Source organism: Pseudophryne corroboree, chromosome 3 (assembly GCF_028390025.1).
Source record: "Pseudophryne corroboree isolate aPseCor3 chromosome 3, aPseCor3.hap2, whole genome shotgun sequence".
Classification (NCBI taxonomy): Eukaryota; Metazoa; Chordata; class Amphibia; order Anura; family Myobatrachidae; genus Pseudophryne; species Pseudophryne corroboree.
In genome coordinates, this window is record NC_086446.1 from 742,135,736 (window position 1) to 742,160,130 (window position 24,395).

Sequence of the window (24,395 nt, forward strand, 5' to 3'; positions counted from 1 at the left end):
ACACATTACTTATTACTCTATCCTGCTTGGTTTGGATCAGCAAATGCTTTGCTGATTTCCTACATTGTTTGGGCTTCCTTTATCTCATGGTAGCTGTAAATTAAAATAATCAAATTGTGAAATGTAAACAAAAGCTGAGCGTATCCTCTGTTTTCACATTTCACGTTACACTTTCACTATCTGCTAATGTCTAATGTGCTTAAAGAGAAAGCGAGCCAATATTTCTAATTAACATACATCAAACAATGTGCATAACAGAGCTGAATAATATACACTAAGGGCCCTGATGCTGAGTCAGACGCAGCAGTGATATCAGACGCAGTGGAGCGACGTTTCCATCTGTGCATGTGTCTGAGTAACACCGTGCATGCGTCCTGATTTTGTACTTATAGAGTCGCAGTTCATATTTGGATGCATGCTTGCCAGTGACGGAACAAGCGAGCGGTGGGCCCAGGTACAACAAAATGCTTTGCCCCCTCCCCCCTCTCATCACGTCCAAGTCCACCCCACATGAGACATGTGCAGATGGATGAGCACCTGAAGGCAGGAGGTTAGAGAAGTAGTGATGGCCGAGGCAGAAGGATGGGATGAGCTGCGTGGTCACATGATTATGTGGTGGAAGGGTACGCTTTGATGAACAGGTGGGTTTTCAGTGCCCGTTTGAAGCTATGCATGGTCACGGAGAGTCTGATAGAGAGAGGGAGCTCGTTCCAAAGTAGAGGGGCAGCATGGGATAAATTTTGGATTTTAGCGTGGGGTGCAGTAACCAGGGTGGAGGAGAGGCAATGGTCATTGGCCAACCGGAGGGTCCAGGAGGGAGTATGCAGGGAGATGAGGTTGGAGATTTAGGGAGCAGTGGGGTTAGAGAGGGTCTTGTATGTGAGGGTGAGGAGTTTGAACAGAATTCTGTAGGGGATTGGGGGCCAGTGCAGGTTTTGGCAGAGGCAAGTGGCAGATGTGGAATGCCAGAAGGAAGGACGAGGAAGATAATTCTAGCTGCAGTTTTGAGAACAGATCGGAGTAGCTAGATGGACACAGGGAGGCCAATAAGGAGAAGGTTTCAGTAGTCAAACCAAGAAATGATCAATGATTGGTTAATCAGTTTGGTAGCATTCAGGGAGAGTAATGGCCTGATGCGAGCGATGTTACGTAGCTGGAACCAACATGATTGAGCAAGAGATTGAATGTGGAGGGTGAAGGAAAGGGTGGAGTCAAGGGTGAGACCCAGGAAGCAGAGTTGTGAAACAGCGGAGATGATGGTGTTGTCATCAGTGATAGATTGGGGGGAAGTGGAGGCTGTGGATGGGAGGAAGATGATGAGTTTAGATATGGCCATGTTCAGCTTCAGAGAACGCTCGAACTACTTTAATGTGTCCACCTCGCGATTTTTCTCTCCTGTGCGAAAGGTTGCCATAGATATTAGGGGAAAGATTTTCTGTCAAGTACTTGGAGTATGAGTGATAACTTGTCAGAGCCATAACAGGGTGAAAATGTGCCATGTGCCAGACACCTCTTCCCCCCTCACTGAATATGTGGCATCATGACACTGAATATGTGGCATCATGACGAGGAGGTTTGCCTGCCGGCATCAGGGTAATGCCAGGTGGTCTGGAACCAGGCGTCCTAAGGACACTTCAGGAGGCGACTTTCTAGGCCACATGCCAAATACTGGTGATATGGGGCAATAACGGTGCTGCCTCCTAGGTGCTGAGCCCTGAGTGGTGGCTTTGCTCACCCACCCCTAGTTACAGCCCTGTAGCTTGGCAGCTTTGCTTTGAAAAAATCATACACAGGGACAGCAGGGCTGGTGCTGTCACAGCAACTCAAATAACTGGAGCTTCAGCTTTTTGATTTGCATGAAATCACATAAGGACGTTGTCCTAAAAATGTGTCTGATATTTCGCTACGGGATGTTTATTTTTAACAGAGCTGAAGCAGAAAGCATGCTAGATTTTACTGTAATTTACTTTTACAGACATAATATAAAACTACATTGTGTTTGGTTTAGTGCACCTCTAAGTATCAGAACATCTGTCAAGGCAAAAGATTTTTACTTATATTGCTTGTGTGGCACGAGGAGGCTGGCATGACACTAAACAAGAAAACCGCTTTTGTAAGCTTGTTATACATGCTGGTATGTGATATCTGTTATGATTAAAGAACTACAATTTCACTATGCGCAGCAAGCAAACTTCATACAATCAGTATCATTCATCTGAAATTGCTAAATCTTTTTATATACCAGATATCAAACATTTACAGAGGTGCAACTCTGAGAGACTCTGCATCTGAAGAACAAATATGATTGTTAAAATTTGAAAAGGAAGTGTAATAATTATTAATTAAATGAAAACACCTACAACAGTATACAGCTTTTTATCACAATAGACCCAATATTGCACCGTGAGCCCAATAATAGGCTAGTAGTCATGTTGGTAAATAACTCTTCATGTTACATACATCTAAGAAACATATCCAAAATACGACCATACCTTACACAAGACACAGCAAAAACTCTGATCCATGCTCTCATTATCTCCCGCATTGATTATTGTAATAGTCTCCTGACCGGTCTTCCCAGACATAGGCTCTCACCACTACAATCCATTCTGAATGCAGCTGCGAGGCTAATCTACCTCGCTAGACGTTCATCATCTGCAGATCCGCTCTGTCAGTCCCTCCATTGGTTACCGGTATTCTACCGTATTAAATATAAAATACTTTTACTGACATAAGAGGCTATTAACCAAACTACACCAACATACATCTCCTCACTCATCTCAAAGTATCTCCCTACCCGACCTCTTCGCTCTGCACAAGATCTGTGTCTCTCATCCACACGTATTACTTGTTGCCACTCAAAATTACAGGACTTTATCCGGGCTTCACCCACTCTGTGGAATGCCCTCCCACGCACAATAAGACTCGCCTCTAGTCTCCAAACCTTTAAACTTTCCCTGAAAATTCATCTCTTCAGACAAGCCTACCAAATTCCAGACCCACCCGCATAAACCTTCAATGCTTCCCTATCTAATTACAGCCTCTCTGTACAGTACACATAACCTCACATATTTTGTCTTTCTCTAACGTCCTAGTGGATGCTGGGGACTCCGTAAGGACCATGGGGAATAGCGGGCTCCGCAGGAGACTGGGCACTCTAAAGAAAGATTTAGTACTATCTGGTGTGCACTGGCTCCTCCCTCTATGTCCCTCCTCCAGACCTCAGTTAGAATCTGTGCCCGGACAGAGCTGGGTGCTTTTAGTGAGCTCTCCTGAGCTTGCTAATAAGAAAGTATTTTAGTTAGGTTTTTTTTTTATTTTCAGAGAGCTTCTGCTGGCAACAGACTCTCTGCTACGTGGGACTGAGGGGAGAGAAGCAAACCTACTAACTGCGGCTAGGTTGCGCTTCTTAGGCTACTGGACACCATTAGCTCCAGAGGGATCGAACACAGGACCTGACCTTGTCGTCCGTTCCCGGAGCCGTGCCGCCGTCCCCCTCGCAGAGCCAGAAGACAGAAGCCGGCAGAAGCGGAGAAGACATTGAAATCGGCGGCAGAAGACTCCTGTCTTCTCATGAGGTAGCGCACAGCACTGCAGCTGTGCGCCATTGCGCCCACACTAACCCACACACTCCGGTCACTGTAGGGTGCAGGGCGCAGGGGGGGGGCGCCCTGGGCAGCAATTGATGCCTCCTGGCGAAAACTGCATATAGACAGTGGGACACTGTTATATGTATGAGCCCCCGCCATTTATTTTACAGAAAATCGCGGGACAGAAGCCCGCCGCTGAGGGGGCGGGGCCTTCGTCCTCAGCACTCACCAGCGCCATTTTCCTGCCACAGCTCCGCTGAGAGGAAGCTCCCCAGGCTCTCCCCTGCAGAATCACGGTAGAAGGGTGAAAAAGAGAGGGGGGGGGGGGCACATAAATTTAGGCGCATTATTCATAATACAGCAGCTACTGGGTAAACACTAAAGTACTGTGTAATTCCTGGGTTATATAGCGCTGGGGTGTGTACTGGCATACTCTCTGTCTCTCCAAAAGGCCTTGTGGGGGTCCTGTCCTCATTTAGAGCTTCCCATGTGTGTGTGGTGTGTCGGTACGCGTGTGTCAACATGTTTGACGAAGAGGGCTATGTGGAGGCAGAGCAAGTGCAGTTGACTGACGTGTCGCCGCCAACGTTGCCGACACCTGATTGGATGGATATGTGGAAGGTGTTAAATGATAATGTAAACTCCTTACATAAAAGGTTGGATAATGCTGATACCTCGGGCCAGTCAGGGTCTCAACCCATGCCTGATCCTACAGCGCAGAGGCCCTCAGGGTCTCAAAAGCGCCCACTATCCAAAATGGTTGACACAGATGTCGACACGGATTCTGACTCCAGTGTCGACGACGATGATGCAAAATTGCAACCGAAAATGACAAAAGCTATACGCTACATGATTATAGCGATGAAGGATGTTTTACACATATCAGAGGTAAACCCTGTCCCTGACAAGAGGGTTTATATGTATGGGGAGAAAAAGCAAGAGGTGACTTTTCCCCCTTCACATGAGTTAAATGAGTTATGTGAAAGAGCGTGGGATTCCCCAGATAAGAAAGTCCTGATTTCCAAACGGTTACTTATGGCGTACCCTTTCCCGCCAGAGGACAGGGTGCGCTGGGAATCCTCCCCTAGGGTAGATAAAGCTCTCACACGCTTATCTAAGAAGGTGGCCCTGCCGTCGCAGGATACGGCCACCCTAAAGGATCCTGCAGATAGAAAGCAGGAAAGTATCCTGAAATCTGTTTATACACATTCAGGGACTCTACTGAGGCCGGCAATTGCGTCGGCGTGGATGTGTAGTGCTGTAGCAGCGTGGACAGATAATCTGTCGGAGGAAATGGATACCTTGGACAGGGATACCATTATGCTGACCCTGGTGCATATAAAAGACACTGTCCTATATATGAGGGATGCCCAGAGGGACATTTGCCTACTGGGCTCTAGGATTAATGCAATGTCAATTTCTGCCAGGAGGGTCCTGTGGACTCGGCAGTGGACAGGTGATGCCGACTCCAAAAAACACATGGAGGAGGTGTTACCTTACAAGGGTGAGGAATTGTTTGGGGACGGTCTCTCGGACCTGGTTTCCACATCTACTGCTGGGAAGTCAAACTTTTTGCCATATATTCCCTCACAACCTAAGAAAGCACCGTATTACCAAATGCAGTCCTTTCGCGCACAAAGAAGCAAGAAGGTCAGAGGTGCTTCCTTTCTTGCTAGAGGCAGGGGTAGAGGAAAAAAGCTGCACCTTACAGCTAGTTCCCAGGAACAGAAGTCCTCCCCGGCTTCCACTAAATCCACCGCATGACGCTGGGGCTCCACGGGTGGAGCCAGGAGCGGTGGGGGCGCGCCTCCGACATTTCAGCCACCAGTGGGTTCGCTCACAGGTGGAACCCTGGGCTATACAGATTGTGTCTCAGGGATACAAGCTGGAATTCGAGGTGACGCCCCCTCAACGTTACCTAAAATCTGCCCTGCCAGCTTCCCCCATAGAAAGGGAAGTAGTGGTAGCGGCAATTCACAAGCTATTTCTCCAGCAGGTGGTGGTAAAGGTTCCCCTTCTTCAACAGGGAAAGGGATACTATTCCACAATGTTTGTGGTACCGAAACCGGACGGTTCGGTCAGACCTATATTAAATTTAAAGTCCCTGAACATTTATCTGAAAAGATTCAAGTTCAAAATGGAATCGCTCAGAGCGGTCATTGCAAGCCTGGAAGAGGGGGATTTTATGGTGTCTATGGACATCAAGGATGCTTATTTGCATGTCCCCATTTATCCGCCTCATCAGGAGTACCTCAGATTTGTGGTACAGGACTGTCATTACCAATTCCAGACGTTGCCGTTTGGGCTCTCCACGGCACCAAGAATATTTACCAAGGTAATGGTAGAAATGATGGTGATCCTGAGAAAGCAAGGAGTCACAGTTATCCCATACTTGGACGATCTCCTCATAAAGGCGAGGTCAAGGGAGCAGTTGCAGATCAGCGTAGCGCACTCTCAGGAAGTGTTGCAACAGCATGGCTGGATTCTGAATATCCCAAAGTCGCAGCTGATTCCTACGACGCGTCTGCCCTTTCTGGGCATGATTCTGGACACAGACCAGAAGAAGGTGTTTCTCCCGAAGGAGAAGGCTCTAGTCAGAGACCTCTAGTCAGAGACCTCTTAAAACCGAAACAGGTGTCGGTGCATCACTGCACGCGAGTCCTGGGAAAGATGGTGGCATCATACGAAGCCATTCCCTTCGGCAGGTTCCATGCGAGGATCTTTCAATGGGATCTGTTGGACAAATGGTCCGGATCGCATCTTCAGATGCATCGGCTGATCGCCCTGTCCCCCAGGGCCAGGGTGTCTCTTCTGTGGTGGCAACAGAGTGCTCACCTTCTCGAGGGCCGCAGGTTCGGCATACAGGACTGGGTCCTGGTGACCACGGATGCGAGCCTCCGAGGGTGGGGGGCAGTCACTCAGGGAAGAAACTTCCAAGGGTTGTGGTCAAGTCAGGAGGCTTGCCTGCACATAAATATCCTGGAACTAAGGGCCATATTCAACGCCCTGAGTCAAGCGGAGCCCCTGCTTCGCAACCAACCGGTGCTGATTCAGTTAGACAACATCACCGCGGTGGCTCATGTAAACCGCCAGGGCGGCACAAGAAGCAGAGTCGCGATGGCGGAAGCCACCAGGATTCTTCGGTGGGCGGAGAATCACGTGCAAGCACTGTCAGCAGTGTTCATTCCGGGGGTGGACAACTGGGAAGCAGACTTCCTCAGCAGGCACGACCTTCACCCGGGAGAGTGGGTACTTCATCACGAAGTCTTCATTCAGATTACAAATCGATGGGAACTGCCACAGGTAAACATGATGGCGTCCCGTCTCAACAAAAAGCTACAACGGTATTGCGCCAGGTCAAGAGACCCTCAGGCGATAGCTGTGGACGCCCTGGTAACACCGTGGGTGTTCCATTCGGTCTATGTGTTTCCTCCTCTTCCTCTCATACCCAAGGTGCTGAGAATCGTAAGAAGAAGAGGAGTGAGAACAATACTCATTGTCCCGGATTGGCCAAGAAGGCCTTGGTACCCGGAACTGCAAGAAATGCTCACAGAGGACCCATGGCCTCTGCCTCTCAGACAGGACCTGTTGCAACAGGGGCCCTGCCTGTTCCAAGACTTACCGCAGCTGCGTTTGACGGCATGGCGGTTGAACGCCGGATCCTAGCGGAAAAAGGCATTCAGGAGGAAGTTATTCCTACGCTGATAAAGGCTAGGAAGGACGTGACAGCAAAGCATTATCACCGCATATGGCGAAAATATGTTGCTTGGTGTGAGGACAGGAAGGCCCCTACAGAGGAATTCCAACTGGGCAGATTTCTGCACTTTCTACAGTCTGGAGTGACTATGGGTTTGAAGTTGGGATCCATAAAGGTCCAGATTTCGGCCCTATCCATTTTCTTTCAAAAGGAACTGGCGTCTCTTCCTGAAGTTCAGACGTTTGTTAAGGGAGTGCTGCATATTCAGCCCCCTTTTGTGCCTCCAGTGGCACCTTGGGATCTCAACGTGGTGTTGGGTTTCCTAAAATCCCACTGGTTTGAACCACTTAAGACCATGGAGCTAAAGTATCTCACGTGGAAGGTGGTCATGCTATTGGCCTTAGCTTCGGCTAGGCATGTGTCAGAATTGGCGGCTTTGTCATGTAAAAGCCCCTATCTGGTTTTTCATATGGACAGGGCAGAATTGCGGACTCGTCCCCAATTTCTGCCAAAGGTGGTGTCATCTTTTCATTTGAAACAACCTATTGTGGTGCCTGCGGCTACTCGTGACTTGGAAGATTCCAGGTTACTAGATGTAGTCAGGGCTTTGAAGATTTATGTAGCCAGAACGGCTGGAGTCAGGAAAACTGACTCGCTGTTTAGCCTATATGCCCCCAACAAGTTGGGAGCTCCTGCTTCAAAGCAAACCGTTGCCCGCTGGATCTGTAACACGATTCAGCAGGCTCATTCTGCGGCTTGATTGCCGCATCCAAAATCAGTGAAAGCCCATTCCACAAGGAAGGTGGGCTCTTCTTGGGCGGCTGCCCGAGGGGTCTCGGCTTTACAGCTTTGCCGAGCTGCTACTTGGTCGGGTTCAAACACATTTGCAAAATTCTACAAGTTTGATACCCTGGCTGAGGAGGACCTTGAGTTTGCCCATTCGGTGCTGCAGAGTCATCCGCACTCTCCCGCCCGTTTGGGAGCTTTGGTATAATCCCCATGGTCCTTACGGAGTCCCCAGCATCCACTAGGACGTTAGAGAAAATAAGATTTTACTCACCGGTAAATCTATTTCTCATAGTCCGTAGTGGATGCTGGGCGCCCGTCCCTAGTGCGGACTTTCTGCAATACGTGTACATAGTTATTGCTTAATAATGGGTTATGTTATGTTGGCATCCATTGTTGATGCCCTGTTGTTGTTCATACTGTTGACTGGATAAGTGTATCACAAGTTATACGGTGTGATTGGTGTGGCTGGTCTGAGTCTTACCCAGGATTCCAAAATCCTTTCCTTATAATGTCTGCTCTTCCGGGCACAGTTTCCTTAACTGAGGTCTGGAGGAGGGGCATAGAGGGAGGAGCCAGTGCACACCAGATAGTACTAAATCTTTCTTTAGAGTGCCCAGTCTCCTGCGGAGCCCGCTATTCCCCATGGTCCTTACGGAGTCCCCAGCATCCACTACGGACTATGAGAAATAGATTTACCGGTGAGTAAAATCTTATTTTCTTTGCTCTCACACCCTCCTGACCCTTGGCCAAAATTGCTGGGTGATCATATCATACAAACTATTAAGAACCTAGCAATCTGGTGGACCATTGTGCAATAGGTAGCATCTATCCTTCCCTATAGATTGTAAGCTTGCGAGCAGGGCCTTCCTACCTCTATGTCTGTCTGATTTTACCCAGTTTTGTTCTGTTACTGTTCTAATTGTAAAGCGCAACGGAATATGCGGCGCTATATAAGAAACTGTTAATAAATAAATAAATAACTCTTATTGGCCTTTGTGTGCAATTATAGTCAAACAGCACACGTACTGGCCAGTTACATACAATGCATAGAGAAATCTTATGCCTCACATGTAGAAATATTACCTAGTACAGCATTCCTGTTCCAACTGCCAATTCCGGTCACATTACTGAATTGTTGCTGTTTAGTCTATTTTCCCATTGAGCTTTCCTTGTACCTTGTGGTACCTTGTACCACATTCTCATACCCACCCGTACTATGATCTTATCAAAACAATGATATCCCAATTTTCCTTCTGCCACTGGTTACCTGCTGTTGTTTATCCCCACCCCCATTTTTTTTTTCCTCTCTTCCACCCCACCGTGTGCTTTTCCTGTAATGTTTACCTCCACTGATTGCACACCCTGCCATTGCGCCCTACATACAGTGTACATCGTACTGCTACATAAGTGTCAGTTTTCCCATATATGCACTTGGCCCTTGTATGGCTCACCTCCCACAGTGTAACCTTCGAAGTGCGCCCAACATGGCTGCCTCATATGGCACACTTGTGGATGGGATGAAAAATACATGGGCCTGGTGGTTTTGATGGAGCCCTACTCTGAACTATAGGACTCTGAAATCACCCCCATTTTGTATCATCTCTTCTAGGAGTAGACTATTCCACCCTGGGTAATCCTACGCAGTTCGCCCAAGATGGCTGCTGCACCTGGTACCATGTGAGGGTGGAATACACAACTCTTGGAAGTTATTACCCAAAATGCCTACACCAATCATGCAGTATGTTTTCTGTGTTCTCAAGGCTTCTTTTTATGTCTGTGTTGCTGATCTATTGCTGTATTACTCAAATCCTCTGTATCATGTGCATTGTTTTTGATATCTGTAAAGCGCCTTGAGCCCTGTTGGAGAAAGACCGCTATATAAATAAAATTATTATTATTATTATTATTATATTACCTGACTTGCAATTTTCATTTGAATGTTAAAGTGTTTCTCAATGATATGTAGACATATCTTTACAAATTTTTACCAGAAGAAGTGGGTTTACACACTTGAGTACCTACAGTACAATAATTTCTGAGTGGGTCAAATCAGTGGGCGGCCAGGCTTCCTAATCGAAGATGCAACGGATTCTCGCGTTAGCCCTAAGAGTTCTCACCATACTTACTTACTTTGCTGCCCCCTCCCCTGGGAGAGGGCAGTGTGGTAGGCGCTTAGGGGGAATGGGTAGTGGGAAGGTGGGCAGCCCGGAGGTGTGACCGCATCATCATGGCTCCGCCCCCCACTATACCATGCAGAGAAAACAGAAAACAGGCACTGTATAGCGGGGGGCAAAGCTACAATGAATCGCGTTATTGGGTCCCCCTCAGACCTCCCACTTGTGCTCTGCTGTGGGCGGCCGAGGGGAGGGTGCGGGGGGTTGGCGGGGAAAGCGGGAGACTTGCCCTCCTTTCAGGTGGGCCAGAATCACCACCCGATTTTTGGAAACTTTCTGGCCGATCTGGGAGGGTAGGCAAGTATGATTCTCACACTAGCATAAGGTAGTAAGGCCCCCGTTTATCAAGCCTTGGAGAGTGATAAATAGCACGGTGATAAAGTACCAACCAATCAGCTCCTAACTTCCATGTGACAGTTAGGAGCTGATTGGTCGGTACTTTATCACCGTTCTATTTATCACTCTCCAAGGCATCATAAATCTGGGCATAAATCTGGCTTCTGTGGCTTCACGCAAAAATAGTCACTTTGCCACCAGCTCAGAATTAAGCCCATAAGGGGCAATTCAATTGCGGGAGATATCAGTACAGCACCACTTTATGCCAACCAACACTGGCAATTTTTCCTATTGCTGGGTGTGAAGCAAATTGACAATATTGGGTACATATTCTCCCACAATGTGCCCAGCCACACATTGGGGGAGATTTAAATGTTTGAAAAGTCGGTTGGGTGTCTGTTTTTTCCTGTCTATTAGATAGGAAAAAACAGACTCCCAACTGACTTTTCAAACATTTGAATCTCCCCCATTATGTCCGCACATCGCAGAGAATTGAATACGGCCATAAAGCGTTAACTAAATGACTATGTGTGCTTATTATGATACAGACCAACATGTGGATTGTCTCTGTGAATTGTATACATTGTGTACTGCACAGAGTATCTATATTTTAGTGTGATGTGATCCAGTCGGTGTCTAGGCTTTTTCCTGGCTGCCAAACATGAAGAACTTTTATCTGTAGCCCAATGCCTCGCCAGATCTAAAGTGGTTATATATGTAGTAAGTGTAAATTTTTACAGTATTATATAGACATTATTTATGTCCACTCATAATCTTTTGGAGATGTGTAAGTGGTGATAAAGGGAGAGCTGGACTGCATCAGCAGCGCTGATTTTGATGTTCACATAGTCCTTTAATGTATCAGGTGTCAGCGGCCTGGGGAAGATAGAATCCAGATGACAGTCTAGTTCTGTTCAGAAAAGATAACGGAGATGAGACACCATTAAATAATCTAATTTTTCACAAATGAATATAAAAATGTCCAAGCAGCTGCTGGTAGCGTTTTGTTGATAGCTAGGAAAAACATATTGGGTACAGTACCAAAAATGGTATATTTATACAGAAGCTGTAAGCGAGGCAATTACAATGTACAGTACATTAAAACGTGCTGTCCTACGCAGCTTTAGGTTGCCTTCTTTTAGGCATATCCAGTTTGTGATTGGAACTTTTTTTTATGGCATATATGTCACATAAAACAGTATCAGAACAATCAGCTAACTAAGGGGGGTAATTCAGATCTGATCGCTGCTGTGCGTATTCGCACAGCGGGCGATCCGATCCTAACTGCGCATGCATATGCACCGTAATGTGCACGCGCTTTGGACAACAACAATGGGCATCGCCGGTCAGCGACGGGATGGTGCAAAAAATCCGATCGCACGGGCGTTCGCAAGGTAATTGACAGGAAGAGGCCGTTTGTGGATGGCAACCGAGCGTTTACAGGGAGTGTCCGGAAAAACGCAGGTGTGCCCAAGCGTTTTCAGGGAGGGTGTGTGATGTCAGCTCCGGCCCCGATCACCCTGTTCTCATTGTAAGTCCTGGGCTGCGCACAAACTGCACAAAGTAGATTTTCTCAGCTCAGCTACACATGGGATCGCACACTTGTACGGCGAATTTACACTCCCCCTGGAGGTAGCGACTATCTGATCGCAGGACAGCAAAATTAGCAGCCCAGCAATCAGATCTGAATTAGGCCCCAATTATGGTGTATTGCACTTACGGCCAGATTCAGAGTCATACAGTATGTCGATATTTACCGAGTTGACCAATCACCATCCGACTGTGCATGTGCCGCAATCTCATGGTGCACTTGCCGAAGTCCATTACCGTAGTCGCTCGCAGTGAGTATTCATTCATATGTGATTGACAGGAAGCGACTGTTTTGTGGGAGGTAACTGGTAGTGGCATAGAAACGCAGGCGTGTTGTGACTATTGCCAACCATCGCATACTTCTTTCCGATGCTTATTAGCTGGTTGCCATTTCCCATGCTCATCCGATCGGTGCTGGCTTCCATTCTGCTGCTGACACGAGAATTAATATCTGAAGCCTGAAGTAGAGCTCCTTTGCGCATGCGTAAACTTCCGTTGTCCTACACACTTTCACACTAGTTAACTATGGCTGCATGCCGATGCAAAGCAAGTTGCGATGCCCACTGTCCCCCTTTGCTATGACCAACCTTACTTCTAAGGATCTTTCTGTGATATGAACCCACTGTCATAAATTGACTCAGAGGGGTAAATTTACTAAGATGGGAGTTCTATTATTTAAGATGGGATGTTGCCCATAGCAGCCAATCAGATCAAGCTATTATCTTTTAGAAGGTGCTAGATAAAGGAGAAGTAGAATCTGATTGGTTGCTATAGGCAACATCCCATCTTAAATAGAACTCCCATCTTAGTAAATTTACCCCATGGTTGGCAGGGCACAGAGGCTTGGCAAAATTCAGCTCTGCGCACGCTGCACAAATGTGGCTGGACAAACCAATCGGAAACCATTCATTATAGATTTATAAATAATGCATGACAATTATACTGGACCTACAGTATGGACAGTAATGTCCGATGGTTTGCTGTGGATTATAGCATAGTACATTGGGGGTCATTCCGAGTTGTTCGCTCGCTAGCAGATTTTAGCAGCATTGCACACGCTAGGCCGCCGCCCTCTGGGAGTGTATCTTAGCTTAACAGAATTGCAAACAAAAGATTAGCAGAATTGCGAATAGAAATTTTTATTAGCAGTTTCTGAGTAGCTCCAGACCTACTCCTAGATTGCGATCAGCTCAGGCCGTTTCGTTCCTGGTTTGACGTCACACACACGCCCTGCGTTCGGCCAGCCACTCCCCCGTTTCTCCAGACACTCCTGCATTTTTCCCTGACACGCCTGCGTTTTTCCGCACACTCCCTGAAAACGGTCAGTTTCCGCCCAGAAACACCCACTTCCTGTCAATCACACTCCGATCACTTCAACGATGAAAATTATTTGTTCGGACGTGAGTAAATCTACTAAGTTTTGTGCTAAAATACTTAGCGCATGCGCACTGCGTACCATGCGCATGCGCATTTTTGCCTTAATCGCTCCGTTGCGAAAATCAGCAAAGAGCGAACAACTCGGAATGACCCCCATTGTTGTGTTTTCCATGTCCTTTTCCCACCAGCTGTAACAGATGATTTCCTACTCATATTAATGCTTAGGCTCCCCTGAAACATTTAGTAGTCACACATCCGTCCTTACAGTTACACATTGTAGCATCTCCTGTAACTCTATGAGATATCAGAGCTCGGACGGCAGCATTAAACCTATTAGCAAGTTGTAGGAAACGCGTGTTTTCTGAAGAGGGAAACTGGCCCCTTATTTCATATATAGTGGACACTCAACACATCACATTACTGGAATACCGTTACTGTGCAAGGTCCAATAAATACATAATAAGTGCAAGCCTAAGACATTAACAGGAGCAACCCCAGAGCTAATGCATTTAATCTCTTTATCATGTCTGCTAAATTGCTGTTGGGTTCTCTATTGAAATGCTAGAATACATTACAAGATTCTTGTTTCCTCCCAGCCAGGTCTCTTGACAAACTCTATAACTTTGTTGACTGCTCTGGACTTCATCTGATTTTTGGACTGAATGCTCTTAGGCGAAACGCAGATAATTCTTGGAACGGCTCCAGCGTGCTCAGCTTACTAAAGTACAGCGCCAGCAAGAAGTACAACATTTCATGGGAATTGGGAAATGGTGAGTAAGAGAAATCCTCCTCAGTTGTGTAAAGCTAGCAGGGAAACATTCTTGTCTCACTCAGCCATCGATACCATCCACCACATTGCATGTGCAGAGAAAGATTTCATATTTTGCTTCCCTACTGCTGATTCTTTTCAGAGTGTTCCTGTAAATATTGGTATTTAAAGTGTTGTCTGTAAATGAAGTACTGTATGTTTAAGAAAAACCACAAGACTTACGCTGACGATACACAACACGGATGGGCGAGGGGTGGAGCAGTGGCCTGATGATCGGAGCTCCTCCATACACAGCAGGATTAATGGAGATGATCTTCATTCACAGCAAGACATTGGCTGAACAAGCGGATCAGATATGTCTGATAACCAAACCATCCAGACCGCTTTGAAGACCTTTTCGGGCTGTGAACAAACATCAATAGAAAAAACAAATCTTCCGATGGCGCTGCGCAATGAAGCAGCAAGTGATAGTACAAAATAAGTCACCAACCTATAATAAATGCATATAAAAGAAAAGGTACAATCTCACTTGCACTCCAAATTGTCCCAAACTTATGATGATCCTCAGTGTGATGATTTCACAATACCAATCATTCAAATTATATAATGTCCGGACCTCAGGGCCGGATTAAGCCTTGGGGGTGCCCGGGGCACTTAAGACAGGGGGGGCCCCGGTGGAAGGTGAGGGATGTATATTAGATTGTGCATACCTCCCAACATGTCTCATTTCAGGAGGGACAAAATGCTCTCTACTGGACTTCCCTCTATATGATTGATGTCACCTGTGTTTAACTATTTAATTGATAAGAAAGGTGTTTCAACACAGGTGTTTGCAATCATAAATTAAGAAGGAAGTCCAGGTAGAAAGCATTTTGCACCTCCGGGAATGGGTCATGGTGGGAGGTATAGATTGTGTATATTAAATTTAAACAAATGCTGTATATTAGTTTTAAACTACAGTAATAGTTTAATAATGTCTGGGTACTGTTTATACAGTAGCTCCACCTAATTGAAAGACAACTATTTTATAAAATTTTCTTGACGTGGAACAAAGACAACTTTAACAACCTTAAAATACACATAGAAAAATAAAATAATTTATCTTGTCACATGCAAAAATAACATCATCCTCTGTACTACTTACACACTGGGATAGGACTCAGGATGACTCTGTGTGTGTCTCTAGCTCTAGACCCAAATGGTTTAGTTGCATAAAAGTTTACACAAGACTCAGACACCCAGGCGGAGAGGAGGAGAAGCTGTGATCCCTGTGTCACTTACAGCTCTCTCCACCCTCCTATCTCTCCTCTGGTCAGAAAGCTCCATCGGTAGCTCATGAAACCTGATACTCCTGTGTCTCTACCTGCACTGCATACTGTTCTGCTTGCATTCTGTCTTGTGCATTAAGAAGGAAAGCTAGTGGTATCAGTGTGCTCTGGCCGGGGGGCCCCTGACACAGGGGGGCCCGGGGTACAGTATGCCCTGCATCCCCCCCCCCCTTAATCTGGCTATGTGTCCGGTGGTTATCACATTAAAAGTAAAAATCATATGATAGTGTAATACTGCAGATAAAATTAGTTACACCAATCGGTGATTGAGTAAAGGAAGAATAGTCCCAATCAGATTCCTGGTCCCTCCTTCCTTTAAGTAGGCCCCCAAAACGGTGATAGATACAAGCTAAGCAGATTCTTATATGTATGCTTACTTGTAACAAATGGATATGAAGCACATATCAGGTTACTTTGAACTTCTATTAGGTTCTCGTTGGATATTGATAGGAACAGATGTCTCTCATTTCATACGAATATAACCAGAAAAGGACCGTATTAGAATCCAAATGTATTTATTAAAAATGGCTTATGCACAAAATTGGACAGGACAACCGTACCATAAAGGTGTCATACAGAATCCACTGGAAGATGTAACCTGGGTATCAATACACAGTGGGTTCAGAAATACGGATCTGGGTTGTCAAACCTATTAAAACACCACTGTTTCTACGTGTTTTGATGCTCTGCGGCGTCTTTATCAATTTGATAGCAGTGTTGTAAGCATTGGTGTGTCAAATAACAGCTTATTCCCAGTCAGTGTGTTCAGTGAAACACGGGTTATGGGTTACAGGCTGTCACTGCAACCAATGGCCACTATTTTGTGCACTCAATAAGGCCCCCTGCAGTATAGTGTGTCGAATACAGAAAACCTACTGACTCTACAGTGGTAGTTTGCTACCAGGTCACTGTTGCTGATATAAAAGGGTATGTCACATATGCATATTTCTGTCTTGCATTGTTGCAACCTGTTTGCTGCTCTGCTGCATTTGTTGAGGTGCACCAGGATATTTCTAATTCAATTTGAGTTATTGTGAAATACAAAATAGAAATCCTTAGTTTGTGAATCCAATACCTAAAAAAAATACAGTGGCTGGGATGCCAGCCGAACTTGGACTTCAGTACATCCCGCCCAGTAAGTGAAAATGTATCTTTGCATGCAGTGATTCAATAGTCTTACCCTAGACCTTGATAAATACAAGTACTGACTAGATCTATGTGAGACCTTGATAAAAGCAATACTGTAACTACCTGTACACCTACTTAAGCTTTTTTTTAAATGCGATAACTGCAGGGACTCGCTAGTCTCCCCTGAGAATGTGATAACTGCAGGGACTCACTAGTCTCCCCTGAGAATGTGATAACTGCAGGGACTCACTAGTCACCCCTGAGACTGACTGGGATAACTGCAGGGACTCACTAGTCTCACCTGAGACTGTGATAACTGCAAGGACTCACTAGTTTCCCCTGAGAATGTGATAACTGCAGGGACTCACTAGTCTCTCCTGAGAATGTGATAACTGCAGGGACTCACTAGTCTCTCCTGAGAATGTGATAACTGCATGGACTCGCTAGTCTCCCCTGAGAATGTGATAACTGCAGGGACTCACTAGTCTCCACCGAGAATGTGATAACTGCAGGGACTCACTAGTCTTCCCTGAGACTGGGATAACTGCAGGGACTCACTAGTCTTTCCTGAGAATGTGATAACTGCAGGGACTCACTAGTCTCCCCTGAGAATGTGATAACTGCAGGGACTCACTAGTCTCCCTTGAGACTGGGATAACTGCAGGGACTCACTAGTCTCCCCTGAGAATATGATAACTGCAGTAACTCACTAGCCTCTCCCGAGAATGTGATAACTGCATGGGCTCACTAGTCTCTCCTGAGAATGTGATAACTGCAAGGACTCACTAGTCTCCCCTGAGAAAGTGATAACTGCAGGGACTCACTAGTCTTTCCTGAGAATGTGATAACTGCAGGGACTCACTAGTCTCTCCTGAGAATGTGAGAACTGCAGGGACTCACTCTGACTCACTCACTAGTTCCTGAGTGACGTTGCTCATTTTGCCTCTTCCTGAGTGATGTAGCTTATTTTTCCCCTTCCTGAGTGACGTCACTCATTTTCCCCCTTTCTGAGTCACGTCGCTCATTTTCCCCGTTCCTGAGTGACGTTGCTCATTTTCCCCCTTCCCGAGTGACGTCACTCATTTTCCCTGTTCCTGAGTGACGTCGCTCATTTTCCCCCTTCCCGAGTGACGTCACTCATTTTCCCCCTTCCTGAGCGATGTCACTCATTTTCCCCCTTCCTGAGCGACGTTGCTCGTTTTCTCGGCATGTGTGTATGCCACCAGCTGCAATCAATGCACGGCCCCGTGGGTTGGCAACGATTGTCGCTGTCAGCAGTGTATGCATGCTCTATCTGGACTGTCGCCCAGGAGCCGGCTGCTGCATGACGTCACTGAGCGATATGAGTGCTCATATCGCTCAGTGTGTACGAGCGGCCGCCGACCGCCCGGCCCGGGAGGGGAAACATTAGACGACGTTGCCTAGTGTGTATGAACCTTTAGTGTTCCAAGCCCAGGGTCTGCAATATCGATCCCTTGCTGCATTTTCAGACACAGCACTTGGGGGGTAATTCAGACCTGATTGCTCGCTACCTTTTTTTGCAGCACTGCGATCAGGTCAGAACTGCGCATGCGTATGCACCGCAATGCGCAGGCACGTCGCATGGGTACAAAGCTGATCAGGCTCAGCGACAGGTTTGTGCAAAGAATCCATTTGCACGGTCGTTCGCAAGGAGATTGACAGGAAGAAGGCGTTGGTGGGTGGCAACTGACCGTTTTCAGGGAGTGGTTGGAAAAACGCAGGCGTCTCCAAGCGTTTGCAGGGAGGGTTCCTGACGTCAATTCCGGCCCCGAACAGGCTGATGTGATTGCAGCGGCTGAGTAAGTCCTGGGCTGCGCAGACTGCACAAAATCTGTTCGCACAGCTCTGCTACACATGCGTTCGCACACTTGCAATTCAAAAATACACTCCTCTCAGGGCGGCGACTATCTGTTCGCAGCAGTGCAAAAAACCCCTAGCGAGCGATAAGGTCTGACTTAGGTCCTTGGATCGCAGTTGCATGCAGAAGGCATCTATTTCTGCTGCAACTGTGAAATACAAACCACATCAGAACCAGACCCTGGGGTAAATTTACTAAGAATCGTATTTTCCCGTTTGAGGTCAAAGTTCAATCACGAATGACATCGAAAGTGTAAATATGCAACTTTTTGAATTGATTACGACTAATTTACTAAGCTGCCGTATTCTGCATTTTCTGTTTTTCCGATGTCGATGTCATTCGTTTTTTTAGGCAGTGTTTTACGTGAGTGACTTGTAAAACACTGCCGACTTTAATACAATGAATCTCTGCCGGATCTGAGAGATCCGTGCTGGGCTTCATTGTGCACCTTGTAAAAAAAATAAAAAAATGTTTAAACTTAAAAAAAAAATTGCGTGGGGTCCCCCCTCCTAAGCCAAACCAGCCTCGGGCTCTTTGAGCTGGCCCTGGTTGCAAAAATATGGGAAAAAAATTGACAGGGGTTCCCCCATATTTAAGCAACCAGCACCGGGCTCTGCGCCTGGTCCTGGTTCCAAAAATACGGGGGACAAAAAGCGTAGGGGTCCCCCGTATTTTTGAAACCAGTACCGGGCTCCACTAGCTGGACAGATAATGCCACAGCCGGGGGTCACTTATACAGCGCCCTGCGGCCGTGGCATTAAATACCCAACTAGTCACCCCTGGCCGGGGTACCCTGGAGGAGTGGGAACCCCTTCAATCAAGGGGTCCCCCCCTCCAGCCACCCAAGGGCCAGGGGTGAAGCCCGAGGCTGTCCCTCCCATCCAATGGGCTGCAGATGGGGGGCTGATAGCCTTTGTTGTAAGTTATGAATATTGTTTTTAGTAGCAGTACTACAAGTCCCAGCAAGCCTCCCCCGCAAGCTGGTACTTGGAGAACCACAAGTACCAGCATGCGGCGGAAAACCGGGCCCGCTGGTACCTGTAGTACTACTACTAAAAAAATACCCCAATAAAGACATTACACACACACCTTGAAAGTATAACTTTAATGTATACATACACACCACCATATACACATACTTACCTTATGTTCACACGAGGGTCGGTCCTCTTCTCCATGTAGAATCCATGGTGTACCTGTTGAAAAAATTCTACTCACCAAATCCAGTGTAGAGGGCTCCTCGGATAATCCATTTGTAATCCACGTACTTGTAAAAATAAAAAAACAGGACACCCGACCACGAACTGAAAGGGGCCCCATGTTTTCACATGGGACCCCTTTCCCCGAATGCCAGAAACCCCCTCTGACTGATGTCTAAGTGGGTTTCTTCAGCCAATCAGGGAGCGCCACGTTGTGGCACCCTCCTGATCGGCTGTGTGCTCCTGTACTGTCTGACAGGCGGCACACGGCAGTGTTACAATGTAGCGCCTATGCGCTCAATTGTAACCAATGGTGGGAACTTTGTGGTCAGCGGTTGACCGAAAGTGACCTCACCGCTGACCACAAAGTTCCCACCATTGGTTACAATGGAGCGCATAGGCGCTACATTGTAACACTGCCGTGTGCCGCCTGTCAGACAGTACAGGAGCACACAGCCGATCAGGTGGGTGCCACAACGTGGCGCTCCCTGATTGGCTGAAGAAACCCACTTAGACATCAGTCAGAGGGGGTTTCTGGCATTCGGGGAAAGGGGTCCCATGTGAAAACATGGGGCCCCTTTCAGTTCGTGGTCGGGTGTCCGTTTTTTTATTTTTACAAGTACGTGGATTACAAATGGATTACCCGAGGAGCCCTCTACACTGGATTTGGTGAGTAGAATTTTTTCAACAGGTACACCATGGATTATACATGGAGAAGAGGACCGACCCTCGTGTGAACATAAGGTAAGTATGTGTATATGGTGGTGTGTATGTATGCATTAAAGTTATACTTTCAAGGTGTGTGTGTAATGTCTTTATTGGGGTATTTTTTTAGTAGTAGTACTACAGGTACCAGCGGGCCCGGTTTTCCGCCGCATGCTGGTACTTGTGGTTCTCCAAGTACCAGCTTGCGGGGGAGGCTTGCTGGGACTTGTAGTACTGCTACTAAAAACAATATTCATAACTTACAACAAAGGCTATCAGCCTCCCATCCGCAGCCCATTGGATGGGGGGGACAGCCTCGGGCTTCACCCCTGGCCCTTGGGTGGCTGGAGGGGGGGACCCCTTGATTGAAGGGGTTCCCACTCCTCCAGGGTACCCCGGCCAGGGGTGACTAGTTGGGTATTTAATGCCACGGCCGCAGGGCGCTGTATAAAAGTGACCCCCGGCTGTGGCATTATCTGTCCAGCTAGTGGAGCCCGGTGCTGGTTTCAAAAATACGGGGGACCCCTACGCTTTTTGTCCCCCGTATTTTTGGAACCAGGACCAGGCGCAGAGCCCGGTCCTGGTTGTTTAAATATGGGGGAACCCCTGTCAATTTTTTACCCATATTTTTGCAACCAGGACCGGCTCAAAGAGCCCGAGGCTGGTTTGGCTTAGGAGGGGGGACCCCACGCAATTTTTTTTCAAAAAATTAACACTTTCCCATCCCCTTCCCACTGATAAACATGCACGGATCTCATGGATCCCTGCATGCCTATCCAAACACGGGATAAAAAAGCAGGTCTGGGTTTTTTTAGCACTTTTTTACGATTTGTATTTCTGCACGGCAGTGTTTGGCTATTGTCGGCAGTGTTTGTGATTTGCACTTTTTAGTAAATTCCCGATTTCTACCAAATTGCAGGCGTATTTGACCGATGGTGTATTGATTCGTGATTTTTTCCTAGGACTTCCAAAATATTACAAATGCCCTCATCACTGCCGTGATTTTTGCTTAGTAAATTACCGAGATGACACTTTGAAGAAAAAACGGCATCTCGGTCAAAATCGGGACCTTAGTAAATATACCCCCCTGTGTTTAAAGGGAAACTATACTTTCACACGTGATATATATCCCATCGTTTCACAGATTGTTCTAGAGTGCCAAGATTTTCCAGTAGTACATAAAGAGTGTTCTATCATTATACAAAACTTATCCTGCTGTGTTTCTCATTTGGATTGATGATAGGTCCAAATGTTTTCTAGATTGATGTAACACATTCACCAAAGGCAGCTGATATATAAATATCATAAAACAGACACTAGCATTTTGAGCAGGTCGTGCTAATGATCTACAAGTGAAGCTCTTTCCCGGGCTGAATAATTTGTGAGCTCCTTGGAACATCACCTTAACGGTTGTCAGGTTGTTTTACTTCACACCCACAGGGCAGGAGAGGTTACAGAACCAGAATGCTTCTCATACTGCTAGTCTGCTTTTAAGTGGAAGAAGGATGGAGGCTTCAGAGCAAGAATAATAACCATTACATTGAGTGGCCGACTGGAGACACCTGTTCTCCTTTCTGAAGACCTCATTTATTATCAATTCTGCAGTTTATTTTCATAGAGCAGCGTTACAATAAGCCACGAGAGCCACCTTGCACACGTCAGCTCTTGCCTCCTATGGCTGCCTATTATCAAAGATAAAAAGAATGATGGGCACCAACTAACGTAAGATAGAAGGATATATGGAGGTCATCAAGCATCACAAACAGAGTTGTTCATACAATTCTATGCTCAACTATCAATAAATAACATCATACAAAGGTGTAGGTGAAAACCTCAAAATAATTAGAAAATATAATTTGCTAACACAGACAATTAAAAACATAACAATAAAACATAACCAGCAGCTCCGCAATATAGGGGGTAATTCCAAGTTGATCGCAGCAGAATTTTTTTTTAGCAGTTGGGCAAAACCATGTGCACTGCAGGGGAGGCAGATATAACATGTGCAGATAGAGTTAGATTTGGGTGGGTTATTTTATTTCTGTGCAGGGTAAATACTGGCTGCTTTATTTTTACACTGCAAATTAGATTGCAGATTGAACACACCACACCCAAATCTAACTCTCTCTGCAAATGTTATATCTGCACCCCTGCAGTGCACATGGTTTTGGCCAACTGCTAAAAAAAAATCCTGCTGCTATCAACTTGGAATTACCCCCATAGAGGATGGAGTATAGGGGGTAATTCTGAGTTGATCACAGCACCAAGTTTGTTAGCAATTGGGCAAAACCATGTGCACTGCAGGGGGGACAGATATAACATTTGCAGAGAAAGTTAGATTTGGGTGGGTTATTTGTTTCTGTGCAGGGTAAATACTGGCTGCTTTATTCTTACACTGCAATTTAGATTCCAGTTTGAACACACCACACCCAAATCTAACACTCTCTGCACATGTTATATCTGCCCCTCCTGCACTGCACATAGGGGGTCATTCCGAGTTGTTCGCTCATTGCCGATTTTCGCAATGGAGCGATTAAGGCAAAAATGCGCATGCGCATGGTACGCAGTGCGCATGCGCTAAGTATTTTAGCACAAAACTTAGTAGATTTACTCACGTCCGAACAAAGAATTTTCATCATTGAAGTGATCGGAGTGTGATTGACAGGAAGTGGGTTTTTCTGGGCGGAAACTGACCGTTTTCAGGGAGTGTGCGGAAAAACGCAGGCGTGCCAGGATAAAACGCAGGAGTGTCTGGAGAAACGGGGGAGTGGCTGGCCGAACGCAGGGCGTGTTTGTGACGTCAAACCAGGAATGAAATGGGCTGAGCTGATCGCAGTGTAGGAGTAAGTCTCAAGCTACTCAGAAACTGCTCAAAATTTTCTATTCGCAATTCTGCTAATCTTTCGTTTGCAATTCTGCTAAGCTAAGATACACTCCCAGAGGGCGGCGGCCTAGCGTGTGCAATGCTGCTAAAAGCAGCTAGCGAGCGAACAACTCGGAATGAGGGCCATGGATTTGCTCAACTGCTAACAAAATTGCTGCTGCGATCAACTCGGAATGACCACCATAATACACTGCTCAAAAAGATAAAGGGAACACTAAAATAACACATCCTAGATCTGAATGAATATTCTTATTAAATACTTTGTTCTTTACATAGTTGAATGTGCTGACAACAAAATCACACAAAAATTATCAATGGAAATCAAATTTATTAACCCATGGAGGTCTGGATTTGGAGTCACACTCAAAATTAAAGTGGAAAAACACACTACAGGCTGATCCAACTTTGATGTAATGTCCTTAAAACAAGTCAAAATGAGGCTCAGTAGTGTGTGTGGCCTCCACGTGCCTGTATGACCTCCCTACAACGCCTGGGCATGCTCCTGATGAGGTGGCGGATAGTCTCCTGAGGGATCTCCTCCCAGGCCTGGACTAAAGCATCCGCCAACTCCTGGACAGTCTGTGGTGCAACGTGGCGTTGGTGGATGGAGCGAGACATGATGTCCCAGATGTGCTCATTTGGATTCAGGTCTGGGAAACGGGCGGGCCAGTCCATAGCATCAATGCCTTTGTCTTGCAGGAACTGCTGACACACTCCAGCCACATGAGGTCTAGCAATGTTTTGCATTAGGAGGAACCCAGGGCAAACCGCACCTGCATATGGTCTCACAAGGGGTCTGAGGATCTCATCTCGGTACCTAATGGCAGTCAGGCTACCTCTGGCGAGCACATAAAGGGCTGTATGGCCCCCCAAAGAAATGCCGCCCCACACCATTACTGACCCACTGCCAAACCGGTCATGCTGGAGGATGTTGCAGGCAGCAGAACGTT

The 24,395-nt window shown here is 46.6% G+C and overlaps 1 protein-coding gene across 2 annotated transcripts in view; it reads left to right on the plus strand.

Moving 5' to 3' along the window:
• The first annotated feature begins 14,151 nt into the window (after positions 1 to 14,151).
• Positions 14,152 to 24,395, plus strand: part of LOC135056746 (inactive heparanase-2-like) — a 211,569-nt gene continuing 201,325 nt past the window's right edge. For both annotated transcript variants that reach the window (XM_063962283.1, XM_063962282.1), the window contains exon 1: positions 14,152 to 14,323. The gene's annotated coding sequence lies outside the window, so the exon portion shown is untranslated. The remainder of the gene's footprint in view (positions 14,324 to 24,395) is intronic.